The sequence below is a fragment of the Bos indicus x Bos taurus genome, chromosome 1, assembly GCF_003369695.1.
Source record: "Bos indicus x Bos taurus breed Angus x Brahman F1 hybrid chromosome 1, Bos_hybrid_MaternalHap_v2.0, whole genome shotgun sequence".
Taxonomy (NCBI): Eukaryota; Metazoa; Chordata; class Mammalia; order Artiodactyla; family Bovidae; genus Bos; species Bos indicus x Bos taurus.
Genome location: NC_040076.1, coordinates 60,701,192 through 60,723,671, shown reverse-complemented (window position 1 = coordinate 60,723,671; position 22,480 = coordinate 60,701,192). Strand labels below are relative to the sequence as shown.

The 22,480-nt window shown below is 39.9% G+C and overlaps 1 protein-coding gene and 1 non-coding gene across 4 annotated transcripts in view; both read left to right on the top strand.

Annotated features, from left to right (window-relative positions):
- Positions 1–22,480, top strand: part of LSAMP (limbic system associated membrane protein) — a 713,009-nt gene that overhangs the window by 226,174 nt on the left and 464,355 nt on the right. The gene's annotated exons all lie outside the window — the stretch shown is intronic.
- On the top strand, positions 21,328–21,400 carry TRNAK-UUU. The gene has a single exon. It is a non-coding gene; the product is annotated as a tRNA-Lys (tRNA).

Here is a 22,480-nt window from a genome sequence, read left to right as displayed (position 1 = left end):
TATTTAGTAAATGATGGTGAAAATAAATGAAGCAGATTGACTTAGATATCCTGTAGCTGCAATACGTCTGTGTTGATTGGGTTCAAAGGCATGTATGAAGTTCATGTACCTAGAACTGTACTGCTGCTGCTGCTAAGTCGCTTCAGTCGTGTCCGACTCTGTGCGACCCCATAGATGGCAGCCCACCAGGCTCTCCCATCCCTGGGATTCTCCAGGCAAGAACACTGGAGTGGGTTGCCATTTCCTTCTCCAATGCATGAAAGCTAAAAGTGAAAGTGAAGTCACTCAGTTGAGTCCGACTCTTTGCAACCCCATGGACTGCAGCCTACCAGGCTCCTCCATCCATGGCATTTTCCAGGCAAGAGTACTGGAGTGGGGTGCCATCACCTTCTCCGTAGAACTGTACTAGGTTTCCATTCTATACTTCATTACCTTATGTGTGCATACTAAGTTGCTTCAGTCATGTCTGCTACCCTCTACACTGTAGCCTGCTAGGTTCCTCTGTCCGTGGGATTCTCCAGGCAAGAATACTGCAGTGGGTTCCCATGCCCCTCTTCCAGGGAATCTTCCTGACCTAGAGACTGAACCTGTGTCTCCTGTGGCTCTTGCGTTGCAGGCAGATTCTATCCTGCTGAGCCACCGTGGAAGCCCTCATTACTTTATATATAATGGCAAAACTTTTTGCTCTCTTTTTTTCCCGACTCTGCTTTGCTACCATAGAGTCTAAGCAAAAGAAGAGAGAAAACAACGGATAAAAGCTGTCAACTTGCTAATGATTTGGATGCTGCACTTTCTTATTAGCATATTGAACAAAGAGTTGCACTTTTTAAGATGAAAAGAACACACTGCCTGTAGAATCTGTGTTGTTTCTAATAATGATGTTAGGCTAACCTTTGTGACTCTTTGAAGAATGTAAAGAATGAAAGTGGATTTTAGTAGCATGTTAAGATAGGACTTTCCTGGTGGCTCAGACAATAAAGCGTCTGTCTGCAATGCAGGAGACCCGGTTTCGATCCCTGGGTTGGGAAGATCCCCTAGAGAAGGAAATGGCAGCCCACTCCAGTATTCTTGCCTGGAAAATCCCATGGACCGCGGAGCCTGGTAGGCTACCGTTCATGGAGTCACAAAGAGTCAGACATGACTGAGCGACTTCACCTTTCACTTTAAGATAGGACTAGACCTTGTAATTTCCCTGGAGGAGGGCATGGCAACCCACCCCAGTGTTCTTGCCTGGAGACTCCCCATGGACAGAGGAGCCTGGCAGGCTATAGTCTGTGGGATTGCAAAGAGTGGGACCCAGTGGAGTGACTAGGCACAACGCAGACCTCGTAATCTAACTAAATCATACTTATACAGGCATGTTTTCAACATCATCACGAGAAACGAGTCCTAGTGTCTTCAGTTTTAGGTTTTAGATTTTGAAGTGGTTATTGAAATGGGAAATTTGTGTCAGAAAAAAATACAAGTTCAGTTCAATTGCTCAGTCATGTCTGATTCTTTGTGACTCAATTAACTGAAGCATGCCAGTCTTCCTTGTCTATAACCAACTCCTGGAGCTTGTTCAAACTCATGTCTGTTGAGTCGGTGATACCATCCAACCATATCATCCTCTGTCATCCCCTTATTCTCCTGCCTTCAATATTTCCAGCATGAGGGTCTTTCTCAATGAGTCAGTTATTTGCATCAGGTGGCCAAAATATTGGAGTTTCAGCTTCAGCATCAGTTCTTCCAATGATTATTCAGGACTGATTTCCTTTAGGTTTGATCTCCTTGCAGTCCAAGGAACTCTCAAGAGTCTTCTCCATTACCACAGTTCAAAAGCATCAATTCTTCATCACCCATCTTTCTTTATAGTCAAACTCTCATATTCATATGTGACTACTAGAAAAACCATAGCTTTGACTAGATGAACCTTTGTCGGCAAGATACTATCTTTTCTTTTTAATATGCTGTTTAGGTTGGTTATAGCTTTTCTTCCAAGGAGTGAGAGTCTTTTAATTTCGTGGCTTCAGTCACCATCTGCAGTGAGCCCAAGAAAATAGTCTATATTCTTTTCATTGTTTCCCCATCTATTTGCCATAAAGTGATTGGAGTGGATGCCATGATCTTCATTTTTTGAATGTTGAGTTTTAAGCCAGCTTTTCCACTCTCCTCTTTCACTTTCATCAAGAGGCTCTTTAGTTCCTCTTCACTTTCTGCCGTAAGAATGTTGTCATCTGTGTATCTGAGGTTATTGATATATATCCCAGCAATCTTGATTCCAGCTTGTGCTTTATCCAGCCTGGCATTTCACATGATGTACTCTGCATATAAGTTAAGTAACCAGGGTGACAATATACAGCCTTGACATACTCCTTTCCCAATTTGGAACCAGTCTGTTGCTCCATGTCCAGTTCTAGCTGTTGCTTCTTGACCTGCATACAGATTTCTCAGGAGGCAGGTCAGGTCATCTGGTATTCCCATCTCCTGAAGAATTTTCCACAGTTTGTTGTGATCTATACAGTCAAAGGCTCTGGCACAATCAATAAAGCAGAAGTAGATGTTTTTCTGGAACTCTTGCTTTTTCGATGATCCAGCAGATATTGGCAATTTGATCTCTGGTTCCTCTGCCTTTTCCAGCTTGAACATTTGGAAGTTCACAGTTCACATAGTATTGAAGCCTGGCTTGGAGAATTTTAAGCATTACTTTGCTAGCGTGTGAGATGAGTGCAATTGTGCAGTAGTTTGAGCATTCTTTGCATTGCCTTTCTTCGGGATTGGAATGAAAACTGACCTTTTCCAGTCCTATGGCCACTGCTGAGTTTTCCAAATTTGCTGGCATATTGATTGCAGCACTTTCACAGCATCATCTTTCAGGATTTGAAATAACTCAACTGGAATTCCATCACCTCCACTAGCTTTGTTCATAGTGATGCTTCCCTTTAAGGCCCACTTGACTTCACATTCCAGGATGTCTGGCTCTAGGTGGCTGAATACACCATCATGGTTATCTGGATCATGAAGATCTTTTCTGTATAGTTCTTCTGTGTATTCTTGCCACCTCTTCTTAATATCTTCTGCTTCTGTTAGGTCCATACCATTTCTGTCCTTTATTGTGCCCATCTTTTCAGGAAATGTTCCCTTGGTATCTCTAATTTTCTTGAAAAGATTTCTAGTCTTTCCCATTCATGCTCTTTTTGGAACTCTGCATTCAGATGGGTATAACTTTCCTTTTCTCCTTTGCCTTTAGCTTCTCTTCTTTTCCCAACTATTTATAAGGCCTCCTCAGACAATCATTTTGCCTTTTTGCCCTTCTTTTTCTTGGGGATGGTCTTGAACACTGCCTCCTGTACAATGTCACGAACCTCCATCCATAGTTCTTCAGGCACTCTGTCTATCAGATCTAATCCTTTAAATATATTTGTCACTTCCACTGCATAATTGTAAGGGATTTGATTTAGGTTATACTTGAATAGTCTAGTGGTTTACCCTATTTTCTTCAATTTATGTTTGAATTTGGCAGTAGGGATTTCGTGATCTGAGCCACAGTCACCTCCAGTCTTGTTTTTGCTGACTGTATGGAGCTTCTCCATCTTTGGCTGCAAAGAAAATAATCAGTCTGTTTTCGGTATTGACCATCTGGTGATGTCCTTGTGTAGAGTCTTCCTTTTTGTTGTTGGAAGGGGGTGTTTGCTATGACCAATGTGTTCTCTTGGCAAAACTCTGTTAGCCTTTGATCTGCTTCATTTTGTACTCCAAGGCCAAATTTAACTGTTAGTCCAGATATCATGTAAAGGACATCTCTTTTGGATGTTAGTTCTACAAGTTCTTGTAGGTCTTCATAGAACCATTCAATTTCAGCTTCTTTAGCGTTACTGGTTGGAGAAGGAAATGGCAACCTACTCCAGTACTCTTGCCTGGAAAATCCCACGGACAGAGGAGCCTGGTAGGCTGCAGTCCATGGGGTCACTAAGGGTCGGACACGACTGAAGCGACTTCACTTTCACTTTTCACTTTCATGCATTGGAGAAGGAATTGGCAGTCCACTCCAGTGTTCTTGCCTGGAGAATCCCAGGGACGGCGGAGCCTGGTGGGCTGCCGTCTCTGGGGTCACACAGAGTTTGACATGAATGAAGCGACTTAGCAGCAGCAGCAGCAGCATCGCTACTGGTTGGGGTATAGACTTGGATTACTGTGATATCGAATGGTTTGCTTTGGAAACGAACAGAGATGATTCTGTCATTTTTGAGATTGCATTCAAGTACTGCTTTTCAGACTCTTTTGTTGACTATGATGGCTACTCCATTTCTTCTAAGGGATTCCTGCCCACAGTAGTAGATATAATGGTCATCTGAATTAAATTCGCCCATTCTGGTCCATTTTAGTTCACTGATTCTTAAATTGTTGATGTTCATTCTTGCCATTTCCTGTTTGACCACTTGTAATTTACCTTGACTCATGGACCTAACATTCCAGGTTCCTATGCAATATTGCTGTTTACAGCATTGGACTTTACTTCCATCACTAGTCCCATCCACAACTGGGTGACGTTTTTGCTTTGGCTCCATCTCTTCATTCTTTCTGGAGTTATTTCTTCACTCTTCTCCAGTAACATATTGGATACCTACCCACCTGGGGAGTTCATCTTTAGTGTCATATCTTTTTGCCTTTTTATACTGTTCATGAGGTTCTCAAGGCAAGAATACTGAAGTGGTTTGTCATTCCCTTCTCCAGTGAACCACATTTTGTCAGAACTCTCTACCATAACCTGTCCATATTGGGTGGCCCTACACGGCATGGCCCATAGTTTCATTGTGTTAGATAAGGCTGTGGTCCATGTGAATAGCTTGATTAGTTTTCTGTGATTGCGTTTTTCATTCTGTCTCTGAGGGATAAGGGTAAACAGTTTATGGGATCTTCCTGATGGGAGAGATTGACTGTGGGGGAAACTGACTGGGGGAAACTGTGTCTTGTTCTGATGGGCGGGGCCATGCTCATAAATCTTTAATCCAATTTTGTGTTGATGGGTAGGGCTATTATATATTGTTTAAATTGTAGAGATGGTATTTTGGAGTGTGGAAATGTTCTTGTAAGTCATCTAGTATAGCTCTTTTGCTTTACAAATAAATAATCTACAAAAAAATTGAAAGCTGTCCCAGACCACAGTATAGGAAGACTCTGAACACACCTCCTTGAATATGCACACTGAATCTGCATGTACATTTAGAATGATTCCTCTTTTTGTTTTTTAATTTAATTTTATTTTTAAACTTTACATAATTGTATTAGTTTTGCCAAATATCAAAATGAATCCACCACAGGTACTAAGGACTGATTAAATAGCTTCCAAAAACAGTGGTTTGAAGGGTATCTAGACTATCCATGAGGAAAATTCATTTACTAATCCTAGGATGTCTATTGGAAACTGTTGGGACTTGCTCTTTTGTTTAAAAGCTTTTAAACAAAATTCAACATCCATTTGTGATAAAATCTCTCAACACAGTAAGAGGGGGAACATACCTCATTATAGTAAAAAGAACATATGACAAGCCCACAGGTAACATCATACTCAGTGGTGAAAAGCTGAAAGCATTTCCTCTAAGATCAGAATAAGACAAGGATGCACATTCTCACAGCTTTTATTCAACATAGTATTGGAAGTCCTTGCCACAGCAATCAGACAAGAAAAAGAAATAAAAGGCATCTAAGCTGAAAGGGAAAAGGTAAAGCCATCACTGTTTGCAGTTACATGATACTATATAAAGGTGCCATCAAAAAATTAGAAGAACTTATCAATTAATTAAGTACAGTTGCAAGATACTAAAGTAATATACAGAAATCCATTGTATTTCTATACACGAACAATAAACTATCAGGAAGAGAAATTAAGAAAACAATTCCATTTATAATGCCATTGAAAATAATAAAATAACTAAGAATAAATTGAACTAAGGAGGTTAAAGATCCATGCTTGGAAAACTTCTAGACACTGATGAAAGAAATCGAAGATGGCACAAAAATGAAAAAAAAAATATACTATGCTTATGGGTTGGAAGAGCTAGTAATGTTAAAATGACTGTACTACTTAAGGCAATCTAATGATTCAATGCAATCCCTGACAAAATACCAAGAGCATTTTTCACAGAAAAATAATAATTCAAGTAATCCTAAAATGTTTATTGACACATATGGGAAAAAGTAATGTTTGGAAGTAAGATATAAAAGTTAGAAAGAAAGACTCACTTTGGTCTAAATCCCATGTAGCACCCAGATTAAAAGAATATCCTTATCTTATCCAGATAAGATTTATCTTTCAGTCCTTTATTTAATCCAAGAACAGAATGTAGTCACAGAAATTGAGAAAGTACATTATTTTCTATATATAGTAAGGCCATCTCTTAGATTTACCCTGATGTCATCATACAAGATGATCTTTGCAATAATTTTTATAGCTTCATGAAATAACATATATAATGTATATTTTAAAAGTGAATGACACATGGTAGGTATTCAATTGTCATTTCCATTTTCTGTACTAGTACATAACAGTACTCTTACTATTACATACAAAAACAAAGATTTGGAGATTCAATTATTTAAAATTTAGGGCAAAATTAATTTCTCTGTTTTCTCTTTTTTTCCCTTCTCCATCTCTGTGCTTCTCTGCCTCCCTTCCTTTCTCCTTGCATTCTTCCTTCTCTGTATTTATGCATATGTACTGTTATTTTCAAAGTTAATAAGAACACACTTTAGCAGGAAAGCAAAAATTTGAATGTTGGCCTATTTGTGTGTCAGCCTTTGCACTTTAATGTCATGTCCGAAATCATGTCTTTTAGAATATTTGTTCTGTAGAAATAATTGTGTAGCAGAAATAATTGTGTAAAAAAAATGTTCTTGGTCAAAAAATTTGGTGAATTTTGACTTAAAGTCTTTCTTTTTTACAGAACTTCTCATAGCCTTTAGTATGTTTATATGGGCTGTAGACTTCTAAAAAGCATATTATTATCTAAAATATCTCAGACATTTCCCAAAGAACCCACATGTTACATGGAACACCATATTGTGAGGTTCATTGCACTTCAGAATTGAAAGTGATAGAGCAAAGGTCTATAAAAATAGCTGTTTTCATTTTCAGTATCAAGAAGTCCAAGTACTCATGTGCTGAATACAAAAACAGAGAATTAAAAATTGGAATGTGGAAGAAAAGATAAATTTTACTTTTCAGGAGAGGCCTTGTCTTTGTTATCTTTCAGTTAACACATTTAGAAGAAAATGTATTTCTTTTCTAACAACCTACTCTGTCAGGACTAATGCATTCAGCTCTGATGCTAAGGGTTTTAAACAAGCTATCATTTTCCTTTGGTGGAATAAGATTCTTTTTTAGATAGAAATGTGTAGAGATGGAGAGATAATGAGATAGAGAGAGAGGAGAGAGACAATGATAGGTAGTAGAGAGACAGGAATGGGGGCGGTGGGAGAGAAAAGATGAAGTCTCGAAGTTGGCTATAGTGTTCTTCACTATGTCTGTCTTTTGCCAAATTCCACCTTTTTATTTATCAGACAGCATTTGGTCATTTCATGAATTATTTTCTGTGTATGCCCTTTCATTCCTTCTTCTTTATCCACTCTCATATCCCAAGAGAAGTTAAAATGAAAAATGAATGAGCCTGTATTTTCCAATCCATGGGATCTGTAATTAGACCTGTGAAAACCTAAGAAAGGCCCCCATTCAACATATACAACAGAACATTGTACTACCACAGGGAGAGTATGTATAGACATAGACTGTGTCCTGTGCAGCCAACTCCAAGATCCCAGAGCTCACTGTATTTGTTTTTAAGAGCCAGGCCTTAAAGTATGCAAGCCAGTAGTTGTACAGGTGCCAGCTGCCAGTCAGCAGTTCTTTGCTGCAACCAGATTGTAAGTCCAGCACTTCAAGTGGAGAGTCTGCAAACCAGTCAGCGGGAGAATTTTCTGCTGCTCACAGAGCATGTTGCTATGCCTTCTGGAATTAGGAAGGGAGAATCAAGTAAACCATGTGACTATTACCTACTGAACTACAATGTGGAATTCATAGAGGTCACAGGAAATCAGTAATGCACCATAAACTAGTAATTTACCATTGTTTCTTTCCATGGCCCATTTTCCCCCACACTGCTTCATTACTTCAAGGTCTGTCTTTTCTTGTGTCATAAGTATAATCATGTGGCTTTCCTGATGGCTCAATGAGTAAAGAATCTGCCTGCAATGCAGGAGACACAGGAGACATGGGTTTGATCCCTGGATTGGGAAGATCCCCTAGAGGAGGGCATAGCAACCCACTCCAGTATTCTTGCCTGGAAAATCCCATGGACAAAAGAGCCTGGTGGGCTACAGTCCATGGGTCACAAAGGGTCAAATACAACTGAGCAACTAATACACACACAAGTATAATCAAGTCCATCATTTCTTAATTAAAGTAGGGCTTCATCTTTTTTTCTTATGGCTCTCTGGTATTCTAAACTGTAGTTGCTTTTTCTATAAGGTTCTAAGAAATGATTAAAAGCAGGTAGAGAAAGAATTAACTGTGTATTTCAGTTTTGTCAATGCCACACAGCTTGATAGTACACTCGCAGCCCGTCACAGAGAGGGGGCAGGGTTAAATACATTTCCCCTGCTTGCTAATTTCTGACTAGTGTAGCAAAAGGATGCTTCTGATTGGTACAGGCCTCTCTCTAGTTTGGGTAGTTCAGCAGCTTCTCTGAGCCCATTTGACATCCATCAAGGCCCAGCTAGGTTCATTTACCCTAATAGCTCTACTTTCTTGGTGTTTAAGACCTGTGCACATCTGAGACTCAAGACCTTCCTTGCCTCAGGCAGCAAATCTACCCTGCTGCTAAAAAATTAAAAAAAAAAAAAAGCTTCTCAAACTGCCTCTTTCTCAGGCTGAACTAGCTGGAGCTTGGATTGATTTCCCCTATTTGGAAATTGCAGATGTTCTGCAGCTAAGCCATGGCCTTTATAAAGCATCTGGGCAGCTTCTCTAGGGCGCAACAGACAGTCATCAGGCTTTCCATCTAGATAGTGAATGGAGCAAGTGAACATTTTTCTCGAAATGTCTTTGGTTGAAGGGACTTTAAGAAATTCCCTTTGCACAAATACATATGGCTTCACAAAGAGAATACCAACTTTATTCTTAAATCTGAAGATTCTAATTTTACAGTCTGTAACATCCACGAACAGACGTTGAAAAAGTAAGTCATATGGTCACACTTACTACCGTTTTCTTGGAAAGCTGTTACCTGGGGATGCTAGTGAAGTGGCCCCAAACATGAGATGACTGTGGAATTTGAAGAACTATATTTAGTACTTCAAGAGATTATCTGAAGGCTCCCCAGAATCTCTTGTACGAATTTTAAAACCCATGCTGAGAGCTGTTGATTCAATGCATTGTTCTTCTAAATGAGCTCAGTTCCTGCATCAGGTGTCAGGCCCTAACTCTAAAAGATGAACCATGTATTCCCATCTCTAAGCTGTGGGAATATGTTTCTGCCTGAAAATGGAATGAAGGTATGTCAGAGAATCAAGGCTTAAAAGGGTAGAATGTCCAATGTGTGACAGTCCATAGAACACCAAACAGAACCAGAGGAGTCAGTCAGTAATTGTTAGAGTATGAAAGAAGCCTCTCAGAGCACTAGAGAAATTCCAGAAATTTACTGGAAATTCCAGCAGAAATTTACCTGCTGCAGGTAGTTTTTCCCTTCTTGACCAATGAATGACTTGAGATATATAGAAATTATATGCTGTGAGCTGTAATGAAAATTCTTCCCTCTTTAACTGTGTCCTTTTATCTTCTCCTTTTTCTTTGGCTTATTCTACCATGCATGCAGGGCTTCCCTGGTGGCTCAGAGGTTAAAGTGTCTGCCTCCAATGCGAGAGATGTGGGTTTGATCCCTGGGTCAGGAAGATCCCCTGGAGAAGGAAATGGTAACCCACTCCAGTATTCTTGCCTGGAGAATCCCATGGATGGAGAAGCCTGGTCGGCTACAGTCCATGGGGTCGCAAAGAGTCGGACACGACTGAGCGACTTCACTCACTCACTCATTCACCATGCAGTTATTACTGACTTCCAGACCAGTACCCCTTCTTTTATACCAACCTGTTTCACTCAGAGTGTCAAAGCCTTTAGGCTTCAATTACCCACTTATAAGTGGTTTATGCAACTAAGCTTTTTTTTTTTTTAAGTGAGTTTATCAATTCTTCGAAGACGAGGGTTGTTTTTTCACTGTTTCTGTATCCCCTGGAGCACTGGCATAATCCTAAGATACACACCAGGATTTCATTAAGCATGTGTTTATTGATTAATTGATTGTTGTTCCTTTATGAAATTTAGAATGCTGGTGTATTACTTTCATTTAAAGGATCTGTGTCCTTCAGTCAGAACTGGGAGGCTAAATTCAGAAAAATCAGGAGACTGGAAGATGATCACCAGGTCTTTGCTTTCAGGATGAGATGAGGTCAGACTTTCCCACTCAAGCTCTGTTTTAGTCGATGATTGAATTTGTCAGGATTTTGTCCTATGCAAAGAACCAGACCTTTTCACTGTATCAAGTGTTAAGAAAAATCAGGCATCATATCTAATTAATAATAATATAGAAGTCAATTTCACAGCCCATTACTTCAAACAGACCGATAAGGGGAAATTAAAGAGGGGCTTGACAAACATGGGCGCTCATGTTTGCGGTCTTCATAGTGACCCATAGCAAATGGAGCAAAAATGGAACTTCTTTGTATTGCCTCACCAACTGATAGCTTTGGGCTCCATTAACCCAGACTGTAGCACAAAGGAAGAAGAATCAGGGGAAAATGTGAAGCCCAGCCTCCTCAGTTTGCTTCATTAATAAGGCTGCAAACTCTATGTCAGGTCCCTCCTCCCCCCACCCCTCCTTTTCTCTTTCCGTTTCGTTTAACTGAAGGCAATTCATCTCATTTTAATTAATTTTTACTTGCAGCATTATCACCCTGAGTATAAAGGCAAAAAGTTTTTTTTTTTTTCTTTTTAATTACAATGCTAACGGCATTAATTACTAGTACAGTAAATGCATCGGCGCTCACAAGCCGAGCAGGTTCCAAGGAGCTGAGGCAGCAATTGGTGAACATCTCGACAGCTGGAAAAGGCTTACTCACAGAGGAGAAACCTTTCTATGGTAACAATATGAAGGCTGTCTTCACACCGACTGAGCCACTGTTTAATTGGAGGTGACATAGCCCACAGACTAGGGACAGCATGATTGCATTACAGGCAAAAGGTTATTCATAGAGTCTGTCTGGACTTATCACTGGGTCTATTGTCAGATGGGAAGTCAGAAATCAAACACATTTTGTAATATATGAAAATAGCTGCAAGAGCATAGCACTATACTACAGTATGTATGACTGTAATATCAAATGTCCTTATTTCTACCACCCATTTGTTCCACTAATTAAGAAGCAGTATCACAATGTGCTAAAAAGCTAAAACCCAATACCCAACACATGGCTAGAGAAGACCAATCAATGTTGAGTGTTTCTAAGATCATAAGGTTTGCATGTTAACCTGGTAAAGACAGAAAAAGTGTTCCACCCACAAGCATGAAAGGCTCTATAAGAGCATCACAGCAGAGCCTGCTAAGTGTTTACCTTCTTACAACTTGTGCACATTCTCTGGCAACCAAAATGTCATGAAGAAGCACTCCTGCCATTTTGTAGTCAGCTCATAGGACAAGTTGGCCGGATTTCTGCTCCAACACTTTCTTAATCTGCTACCAAAGGATTATACACAATCCTGCACCTCTGGCATTCTCTGCATGTAGCTCAGTTTTCCTCCCAGGCAGTCTCCTTTGTTTCCAGACATTTCTGCTTGCTTATTTCAAATTTACCTCCCCCATAGCTCCTTATAATTCACTTACCCTCTCTTCTTTTCATTTACATTTTTTAGTCAGTAACTGATAATATTTAAATATGGTTCTGAAAATCTACCTGTACCTTTTGTAAGATCTGAAATGATTTAGGAAAAAAGAGAATTTGGCCGAAAATAGCTAAGTCCTTGAAGATACTCTTAAGCTTTCTTCGGGAATTCTACCAAACCTACCACACCTCTTCCCTTTTGAGTTTTGCCATTCTTTTCACCAATGCATAGAGTTTTGAATAAATATATAATAATAAACTTTATCTCAGTTTAACATTGTATTATTTTAGTTTATGTTTTATTAATGAAAGTATATATTAGTTTCCTTCTGTAGATAAATGTTTTACAATGATTTCATGTAAAAGTAGCATATGTGGCCTTACATATGAACTTAACCACAAATTGTAAATATTTATATTGGAAAAGCTGTTGCAAGTTCCAAATGACTGAATTATAAATGAAATTTTGGAATGCATGCTTTATATATTGGCAATTGCCTGTAGTTATTGGTATTCTGAAGTACAACTCAGTTCAGTTCAGTTCAGTCACTCAGTCGTGTCCGACTCTTTGCGACCCCATGAATCGCAGCATGCCAGGCCTCCCTGTCCATCACCAACTCCTGGAGTTCACTCAGACTCATGTCCATCGAGTCAGTGATGCCATCCAGCCATCTCATCCACTGTCATCCCCTTCTCCTGCCCCCAATCCCTCCTAGCATCAGAGTCTTTTCCAATGAGTCTCTCTATATTAATAGCAAATTTATGTCTAGCCTATAAAAATCTAAAATAAACAGGAATTTCCAGCTAAGTTTATTTGTGGTATTAACATCTGAATTTAGATTTTATTCATGACTACTCTGAGAATATTTTGTAACTTCTAGATTTCCTTTTGTTTTCTTTACATAGGTAATTGATCATGTGTTATTATTTGAGATATGAGAAAAATGCAAATGTTTCTGTTCATTTTTCTCTGAATGTCTTAATTTGGTAGACTAAAACTATAAAGAAAACACTTTCAAAGAAAACATTTTCAAAAGAAATTTTGATATTTTTGTTTGTGAAATTTCCATGATAAAGCTAACTTACAAATAATGAAAATGAAACTGGAGAAAATTAATTGTGGGATTTATTCAAATTTTTATTTGAATTTAAATATGTGTTTGGATTTAAATTTGTCAAACATATTTATAACTTTTTAAATTCAGACATATTCACTGATTCCTAGAGTAATATGATAGAGCTGATGTTACCTAAATGCTTCTTCAAGTCCTTATTTGAAAAACCTGTAGGAAATACTGGAGAAGGCAATGGCACCCCACCCCAGTACTCTTTCCTGGAAAATCCCATAGACCAAGGAGCCTGGTGGGCTCCAGTCCATGGGGTCGCAAAGAGTCGGACATGACTGAGTGAATTCACTTTCACTTTTCACTTTCATGCATTGGAGAAAGAAATGGCAACCCACTCCAGTGTTCTTGTCTGGAGAATCCCAGGGACGGGGGAGCCTGGTGGGCCACCGTCTATGGGGATGCACAGAGTCGGACACGACTGAGGCAACTTAGCAGCAGCAGTAGCAGTAGGAAATACTGGATGAGAAAATGAATCAGGGATCGAGCCCAGGTCTTCCACATTGCAAGCAGATTCTTTACCAGTTGAACCAAAAGTGAAGCCTGAATAGGCTATCTGCTGACCCTAATGCCCTCATCTTCCTTCATGAGTAAATGGGGGATTAAGTTAATCTCCTTTTGAGAGTCCAGTCTAGTTTTCTTATAGCACCCACATTTGCTTTACTTGATATATTTTCCACATGATGGCACTTAGAATTGGCTTCTCTTATTTTGCCACATTCTTTTAGCATTTGACAAGAATGAAGTAATCACTGCCACTACCAGAATAACATAGCATTACTGATGAGAATCACAGTAGTAGTAATAACTATCATTTAATTGAGTACTTGGACTTCCCTGGTGACTCAGTGGTAGAAAACTTGCCTGTCAATGCAAAAGACCCAGGTTCGATTCCTGGTTAGGAACTTCTCCTTGAGGAGGGAATGGCAACCCACTCCAGTATTCTTGCCTGGAGAATTCCCTAAACAGAGGACCCTGGTGGGCTACAGTCCATGGGGTTATGAAAGAGTAATACATGACTTTGCAATTAAACAAAAACAATTGAGTACTTACTCCATGTACCTACTACTGTATTACACATTATTTTTCAGGCCCATTCAATCACCATATTTAGTAGATATTATTATACCTTTATTTTACATATAAGAAAGGTGAGACTCAGAGAGTCCAGTGCTTTGTCTAAAGTGACATGATCAATAAAGGTGAAACCTGAAATCAAAGCTCGGTCTGTCTTAATTGCAGAGATTGAGTTGTAACTATTCTACTGATGCTAAAGGTGAGGTTCTGCATTTGGGTATGTTTCTTCTTTCACAGTTATGTATCCTTTAAGAATGATTAATATATTGTTTAACCTTAACAACATTGATTTATAATCACATTCTGTCACAGGATCATAGAGAAAGCAAAGGAATTCCAGAAAAACATCTGCTTCATTGACTATGCTAAAACCTTTGACTGTGTGGAACACAACAAAATGTGGAAAATTCTTAAAGAGCTGGGAGTATCAGACCACCTTAGCTGTCTCCTGAGAAAGCTGTATGTAGGTCCAGAAGAACAGTTAGAACTGGACATGGAAAAACAGATTGGTTCAAAATTGGGAAGGGAGTACATCAAGGCTGTATATTGTCACCTGCTTATTTAACTTATATGCAGAGTACCTCATGCAAAATGATGGGCTGGATGAATCACAGGCTGGAATCAAGACTGTCAGGAAAAATATCAACAAACTCAGATATGCAGATAATCCACTCTAATGGCAGAAAGCGAAGAGGAATGAGAGAGTCTCTTGATGAGGGTGAAAGAGGAGTGTGCAAAAGCTAGCTTAAAACTCAAAATTCTAAAAATGAAGATCATGTCATACAGTCACAACACTCCATGGCAAATAGATGGGGGAAAAGTGAAAAAAGTGGCAGATTTTATGTTCTTGGGCTCCAAAATCACTGCAGACATTGACTGCAGCCATGAAATTAAAAGATGCTTGCTTCTTGGAAGAAAAGCTGTGACCAACCTAGACAGAGTACTAAAGAGCAGAGACATCACTTTGCTGACAGAGGTCTGTATGGTCAAAGCTATGGTTTTTCCAGTATTTGTGTCCAGCTTTGAGAGTTGGACCTTAAAGAAGACTGAGCACCAGTGATTTGATGCTTTCAAATTGTGGTGCTGGAGAAGACACTTGAGAGACCCTTTCAACTCAGTCAATACTAAAGTAAATCAATGCTGAATATTCATTGGAAGGACTGATGCTGATGTTGAAGCTCCAATACTTTGGCCACCTGATATGAAGACCTGACCTATTGAAAAAGACTCTAATGCTGGGAAAGACTGAGGGCAGAAGAAGAAGGGGGCAACAGAGAATGAGATGGTTGGATGGCATTACCAGCTCAGTGGACATGAATTTGAGCAAACTCTGGGAGACAGGGAAGGACATGGAAGCCTGGTGTGCTGCAGTTCATGGGGTCACAGCATAGGACACAGTTTAGCAATTGAACAATTGTCACAGGAGGCTTTATGAAGGGATGTCTTCTCTGATACTTTGCACCATCTTCAAGAAGAGTTTTGATGAGTGTGGTAAAAACTATGGCTCACTTAAAATAAAAAGGATTAAAAAAGCAAACAAATGAATTTTAGAGAAACCATCAGGAATAATGTTTTCTTCCTTTTGAAGGCAGGCTTGGCTTACCTTGTTCATGGGGTTCTCAAGGCAAGAAGTGGTTTGCAATTCCCTTCTCCAGTGGAGCACATTTTGTCAGAATTCTCTGAAGAGTATGAAAACTCGCTGAACAGTATGAAAATTCTCTGAACAGTATGTAAAGGCAAAAATATATGACACTGAAAGATGAACTCCTCAGATTGGTAGGTGCCCAATGTGCTACTGGAGAAGAGTGGAGAAATAACTGCAGAAAAATAAAGAGATGGAGCCAAAGTGAAAATAACACCCAGTTGTGGTTGTGACTGGTGATGGAAGTAGTGTCAGATGCTGTCAAGAACAATATTGCATAGGAATCTGGAATGTTAGGTCCATGAATCGAGGTAAATTGGAAGTGGTCATACAGGAGATGGCAAGAGTGAACATCAACATTTTAGGAAACAGTGAAATAAAATGGACTGGGATGGGCAAATTTAATTCAGATGACCATGATATCTACTACTGTGGGCAAGCATCCCTTTGAAGAAGAAATGGGGTAGCCCTCATAGTCATTGAAAGACTCTGAAATGCAATACTTAGGTGCAGTCACAAAAATGACAGAATGATCTCAGTTTGTTTCCAAGGCAAACCATTCAGTATCACAGTAAGGCATGTCTGTGCCCCAACCACTAATCCAAAGAAGCTGAAGTTGAGCAGTTCTATGATGACCTACAAGACTTAATAAAACTAACACCAAAAAAGATGCCCTTTTCATTATAGGGAAATGGATTGCAAAAGTAGGAAGTCAAGAGATACCTGGAGTAACAGGCAAGTTTGGCCTTGGAGTACAAAATGAAGCAGGGCAAAGCCTAACAGAGTTTTGTTGAGAGAATGCACTGGAATAGCAAGCGCCCTCTTCCAACAACACAAGATACAACTCTACAAATGGACATCACCAGATGGTCAATACTGAAATCAGATTGATTATATTCTTTGCAGCCGAAGATGGAGAAGCTCTATAAATCAGCAAAAACAAGACCAAGAGCTGACTGTGGCTCCAATCAAAAATGCCTTATTGCAAAATTCAGACTTAAATTGAAGAAAGTAGGGGAAATCACTAGACCATTCAGATGTGACCTAAATCAAATCCCTTACAATTATGCAGTGAAAGTGACAAATAGATTCAAGGGATTAGATCTGATAGACAGAGTTCCTGAAGAATATGGATGGAGGTTCATGATATTGTACAGGAGGCAGTGACCAAGACCATCACCAAAAAGAAAAAAAAAAGGCAAAATGGTTGTCCGAAGAGGCCTTACAAATAGCTGAGAAAAGAAGAGAAGCTAAAGGCAAAGGAGAAAAGAAAACTATGCCCATCTGAATGCAGAGTTCCAAAGAAGAGCAAGGAGAGATAAGAAAGCCTTCCTCAGTGATCAGTGCAAAGAAAAAAACAATAGAATGGGAAAGACAAGAGATCTCTTCAAGAAAATTAGAGAAGCCAGTGAAACCTATATGCAGGTCAGGAAGCAACAGTTAGAACTGGACATGGAACAACAGACTGTTTCCAAATAGGACAAGGAGTACGTCAAGGCTGCATATTGTCACCCTGCTTGTTTAACTTACATGCAGAAGGCAATGGCACCCCACTCTAGTACTCTTGCCTGGAAAATCCCATGGACAGAGGAGCCTGGTGGGCTGCAGTCCATGGGGTCGCTAAGAGTCGGACACGACTGAGAGACTTCACTTTCACTTTTCACTTTCATGCATTGGAGAAGGAAATGGCAACCCACTCCGGCATTCTTGCCTGGAGAATCCCAGGGATGGGGGAGCCTGGTGGGCTGCCATCTATGGGGTTGCACAGAGTTGACATGACTGAAGTGACTTAACAGCAGCAGCAGAGTACATCATGAGAAACACTGGGCTGGAAGAACCACAAGCTGGAATCAAGATTGCTGGGAGAAATCTCAATAACCTCAGATATGCAGATGATACCACTTTTATGGCAGAAAGTGAAGAGGAAATAAAAAGCCTCTTGATGACAGTGAAAGAGGAGAGTGAAAAAGTTTTATTAAAGCCCAACATTCAGAAAACGAAGATCATGGCATCTGGTCCCATCACTTCATGGGAAATAGATGGGGAAACAGTGGAAACAGTATCAGAGTTTATCTTTTGGGCTCCAAAATCACTGCAGATGGTGATTTCAGCCATGAAATTAAAAGATGCTTACTCCTTGGAAGGAAAGTTATGACCAAGCTACAGAGCATATTAAAAAGCAGAGACATTACTTTTCCAACAAAGGTCTGTCTAGTCAAGGCTATGGTTTTTCCAGTAGTCATATATGGATGGACATGAGTTTGGGTAAACTCCGGGAGTTGGTGATGGACAGGGAGGCCTGGTGTGCTGCGATTCATGGGGTCGCAAAGAGTCGGACATGACTGAGCGACTGAACTGAAGGGAATATTTCATGAAAAGATGGGCACAATAAAGGACAGAAATGGTATGGACCTAACAGAAGCAAAGATATTAAGAAGTGGCAAGAATACACAGAAGAACTGTACAAAAAAGATCTTTCACGACCCAGATAATCACGATGGTGTGATCACTTACTTAGAGCCAGACATCCTGGAATGTGAAGTCAAGTGGGCCTTAGGAAGCATCACTACAAACAAAGCTATGGAAGTGATGAAATTTCAGCTGAGTTATTTCAAACCCTAAAAGATGATGCTGTGAAAGTGCTGCACTTAATATGCCAGCAAATTTGGAAAACTCAGAAGTGGCTACAGGACTGGAAAAAATCAGTTTTCATTCCAGTCCCAAAGAAAGGCAATGCCAAAGAATGCTCAAACTACTGCACAATTGCACTGATCTCATACACTAGGAAAGTAATCCTCAAAATTCTCCAAGCGAGGCTTCAATGGTTCATCAACTGTGAACTTCCGTATGATGAAACTGGATTTAGTAAAGGCAGAAGAACCAGAGATCAAATTGCCAACATCCTTTGGATCATAGAAAAAGAAAAAAGTTTTAGAAAAACTTCTGCTGAATTGACTACACCAAAGCCTTTGACTGTGTGGATCACAAGGAACTGTGGAAAATTCTTAGATGGGAATACCAGACCACTGACCTGCCTCCTGAGAAATCTGTATGCAGGTCAAGAAGCAACAGTTAGAACTGGACATGGAACAATGAACTGGTTCCAAATTGGGAAAGGAGTACATCAAGGCTTTATAATGTCACCTTGCTTATTTAACTTAAATGCAGAGTGCATCATGCAAAATCCTGGGCTGGATGAAGCTCAAGCTGGAATCAAGATTACCAGCAGAAATATCAATAACCTCAAATATGCAGATGACACCAACTTTATGGCAAAAAGCAAAGAGCAACTAAAGAGTCTCTTGATGAAAGTGAAAGAGGAGAGTCAAAAAGTTAGCTTAAAACTCAGCATTCAGAAAACTAAGATCATGGCATCTGGTCCCATCACATTATGGCAAATAGATCAGGCAACATGAAAACAGTAACAGACTTTATTTTCTTGGGATCCAAAATCACTGCAGATGGTGACAGAAACCATGAAATTAAAAGACCGTTGCTGCTTGGAAGAAGAGCTATGACCAACCTAGACAGCATATTAAAAATCAGAGACATTACATTGCCCACAAAGGTCTGTCTAGTCAACACTATGGTTTTTTCCAGTAGTCATGTGTGGATGTGAGATCTGGACTATATGGAAAGCTGAGCACCAAAGAATTGGTGCTTTAGAACTGTAGGGTTGGAAAAGACTCTTGAGAGTCTCTTGGACTGCAAGGAGATCAATCCTAAAGGAAATCAATCCTGAATATTCATTGGAAGGACTGATGTTGAAGCTATAGCTCCAATACTTTGGCCAACTGATGCAAAGAACTGACTCATTGGAAGAGACCCTGATGCTGGGCATGATTGAAGGCAGGAGGAGAAGGGGACGACAGAGAATGAGATGGTTGGATGGTATCACCGGTTCAATGGACATGAGTTTGAGCAAGCTCAGGAAGTTGTTGATGGACAGAGAAGCCTGGCGTGCTGCAATCCATTAGATTGCAAAGAATTGGACACAACTGAGTGACTGAACTGAACTTGGCTTACCTTGGTCTTCTCTGGTGACTTAGATGGTAAAGAATCTGCCTGTTGTGCAGGAGACCTGAGTTTGATCCCTGGTTCAGGAAAATCTGCTGGGGAAGGGAATGACAGTCCATTCCAGTATCCTTGCCTGGAGAATTCTATGGCTAGAGAAGCCTGGCAGGCCCCACCCAGTATGTGTGCTCACAAAAAGTTGGACACAACTGAATGACTAACACAGTTTACTTACCTTGCACATCTATATTTTGCATTTTATGTCTGGCTTAGACTAGTTTTTCCAAACAAAACAAAAACAGCTTGTGCTCCCTATGTACAAATATATAGCATGTGTTTAATTAGATACATCTTTGTATATGGTTAATATGAGTTAGTAGAATGCTTTATCTTCAGTCTATTTTGAAGCAGTACCAGCATGACTGAATTTTGATGACTTTTAAAATCACAGCTGTTGGAATGCTTGGCAAAATTATGTGATTGAAAGTTATGACCCTTTAAAATATGAGTCATCTCTCATTTTTGTTGCTCATTACCTAATAGACAGTAAGTGGGAACATATCTTCCATGTGTGAGCTGTCATTCATAAAATTCATAAATACGGTGGCAGGGAAGAGAGACTAGAAGAAGAAGGAGGGTAGTGAAATGATAATAGAAATAAGAGGAGAGAGAGGAGAGGAAAAGCCTTCCCTGGTGGCTCAGATGATAAAGGATATGGCTGCAATGCAGGAGACCCAGTTTCGATCCCTGGGTCGGAAAGATCCCGAGAGAAGGAAATTGCAACACACTCTAGTATTCTTGTCTAGAAAATCCCATGGACAGAGGAGCCTGGTGGGTTACAGTCTATAGAATCGCAAAGAGTAGGACACGACTGAGTGACTAATATGAAAAGGAAAATGGAGACGTTGAAGAGAAGGGAAAATTCTGTTCTAAGAGACAAGCTTGAGTCTAAAAATGTATTTTCAGACGCAATTTAAATGATGTAAAAATGGACTTTGAATATATGTTATATGCACTCATTTAAGCATCTGATATGAATCTGGTACTGTGCTAATTTATGGTGATGAAGAAAATGGACATGCAACTTGGAGACAAGAGAGGGAAGTAACTGTTTACCCCAAAGCACTATATAAATGCATATTCTGATTAATGCTATAGTGAAATTATGCCTGGAGGGATAGGTCTTTAGATTGGGTGATCTGGTCAGACCACTCCAGAGTGAGTGAGTGGAGTGAAGTCACTAAGTCGTGTCTGACTCTTTGCGACCCCGTGGACTGTAGCCCACCAGGCTTCTCCGTCCATGGGATTCTCCAGGCAAGAACATTGGAGTGGGTTGCCATTTCCTTCTCCAGGGGATCTTCCCAACCCAGGGATCGAGCCCAGGTCTCCCGCATTGCAGGCAGACGCTTTAACCTCTGAGCCACCAGGGAAGCCCAAGAAGTGGTTAAATTGAGGCCAGAAAGATGAAAGAGTTCTACTTTTGTGAAGAGCAATGCAAGAGAAGCTGCAGAGGTGTCATTTCTATCACAAATTTCCCCAAAATACTCTTTACAGCTGGCTTAGGGAGCCTGGATAGCTCATTTGGTAGAGCATCAGATTTTTAATCTGAGTACCTAGGGTTCAAGTCCCTGTTCAGGTGACAAGGTCTCATTTGGGGCTTTCCTGCTAGCTCAGCTGGTAAAGAATCTTCCTGTAATGCAGGAGACCCCGGTTTGATCCCTGGGTCAAGAAGATCCTCGGGAGAAGGGAACGGTTACCCACTGCAGTGTTCTGGCCTGGAGAATTCCATGGACTGTATAGTCCATGGGGTTGCAAAGAGTTGGACATGACTGAGCGACTTTCACTTTCTTTGTTCAAATTACTATCAAAGTCCATTTATTGCACAGTTTCAGTTACAGTGGGGAAAATTTGTTTCTGATCAGTAAATCAAAAGCAGTGTAGATTCATTTATTTAACAAGTATGGATTGATACTAAGCACTTACTATAGGCAAGATATGCTGTCCCAGGAGCTGAATGACAATGGCGAACAAAAAAAGACAGGGAATCACTCAGGAGTTCATTCTAGGGCTGGCAGCACTCTCACAGAGCATCATTATCTGATCAGTGTTGCTTCAAGCCAGATGGGCTGATGGCGTGAGACCCTCAGGAAGGATATGAGGCTGCCTTTTCCTGTGTGCCTTTTGACTTCCGTAGAGTTGATAAGGCTTTTCCTCAGATCTCAACATTTTTGTTATATGTTGTTTACTCATTACATGTTTATTGGCACTTTATAGACCAAAGTGATCAATGAAGACCTAGAAAGTGAACAGGCTCCAAAGGTTTTCAGAAGAACAGAACATTTTTGGACCCAGAAAAATATATCCTCTTTGTTTGCCTTAAGAAAAAATATTTATTTTATCTAGTTCTGGATTCCTTATGCTTTTGTCAGATATCATTGGAATCTGCTCAGTGCACTGAAAATTTCTTATAGGAAAAGGAGGTAATTAAGGATGAGTCTTTTTTTGTTAAAGAAGCCCTTAGAAGTTTCTTGCCTGTGTTATATGTGAGACTGAGTGAAGAAATCTTGTGAAATGCTTGATTATCCACAGAAGAAGGATATAATTAAGAGAGTTTTACTAGTTTTATTATTTTCTGGGCATGGTTTAAAATAATTATGATTGGGTACCATAAATAGTGGTTCCTTGAAATAGCTAACTTGGCAGCCTAGTAGGGAGGTTA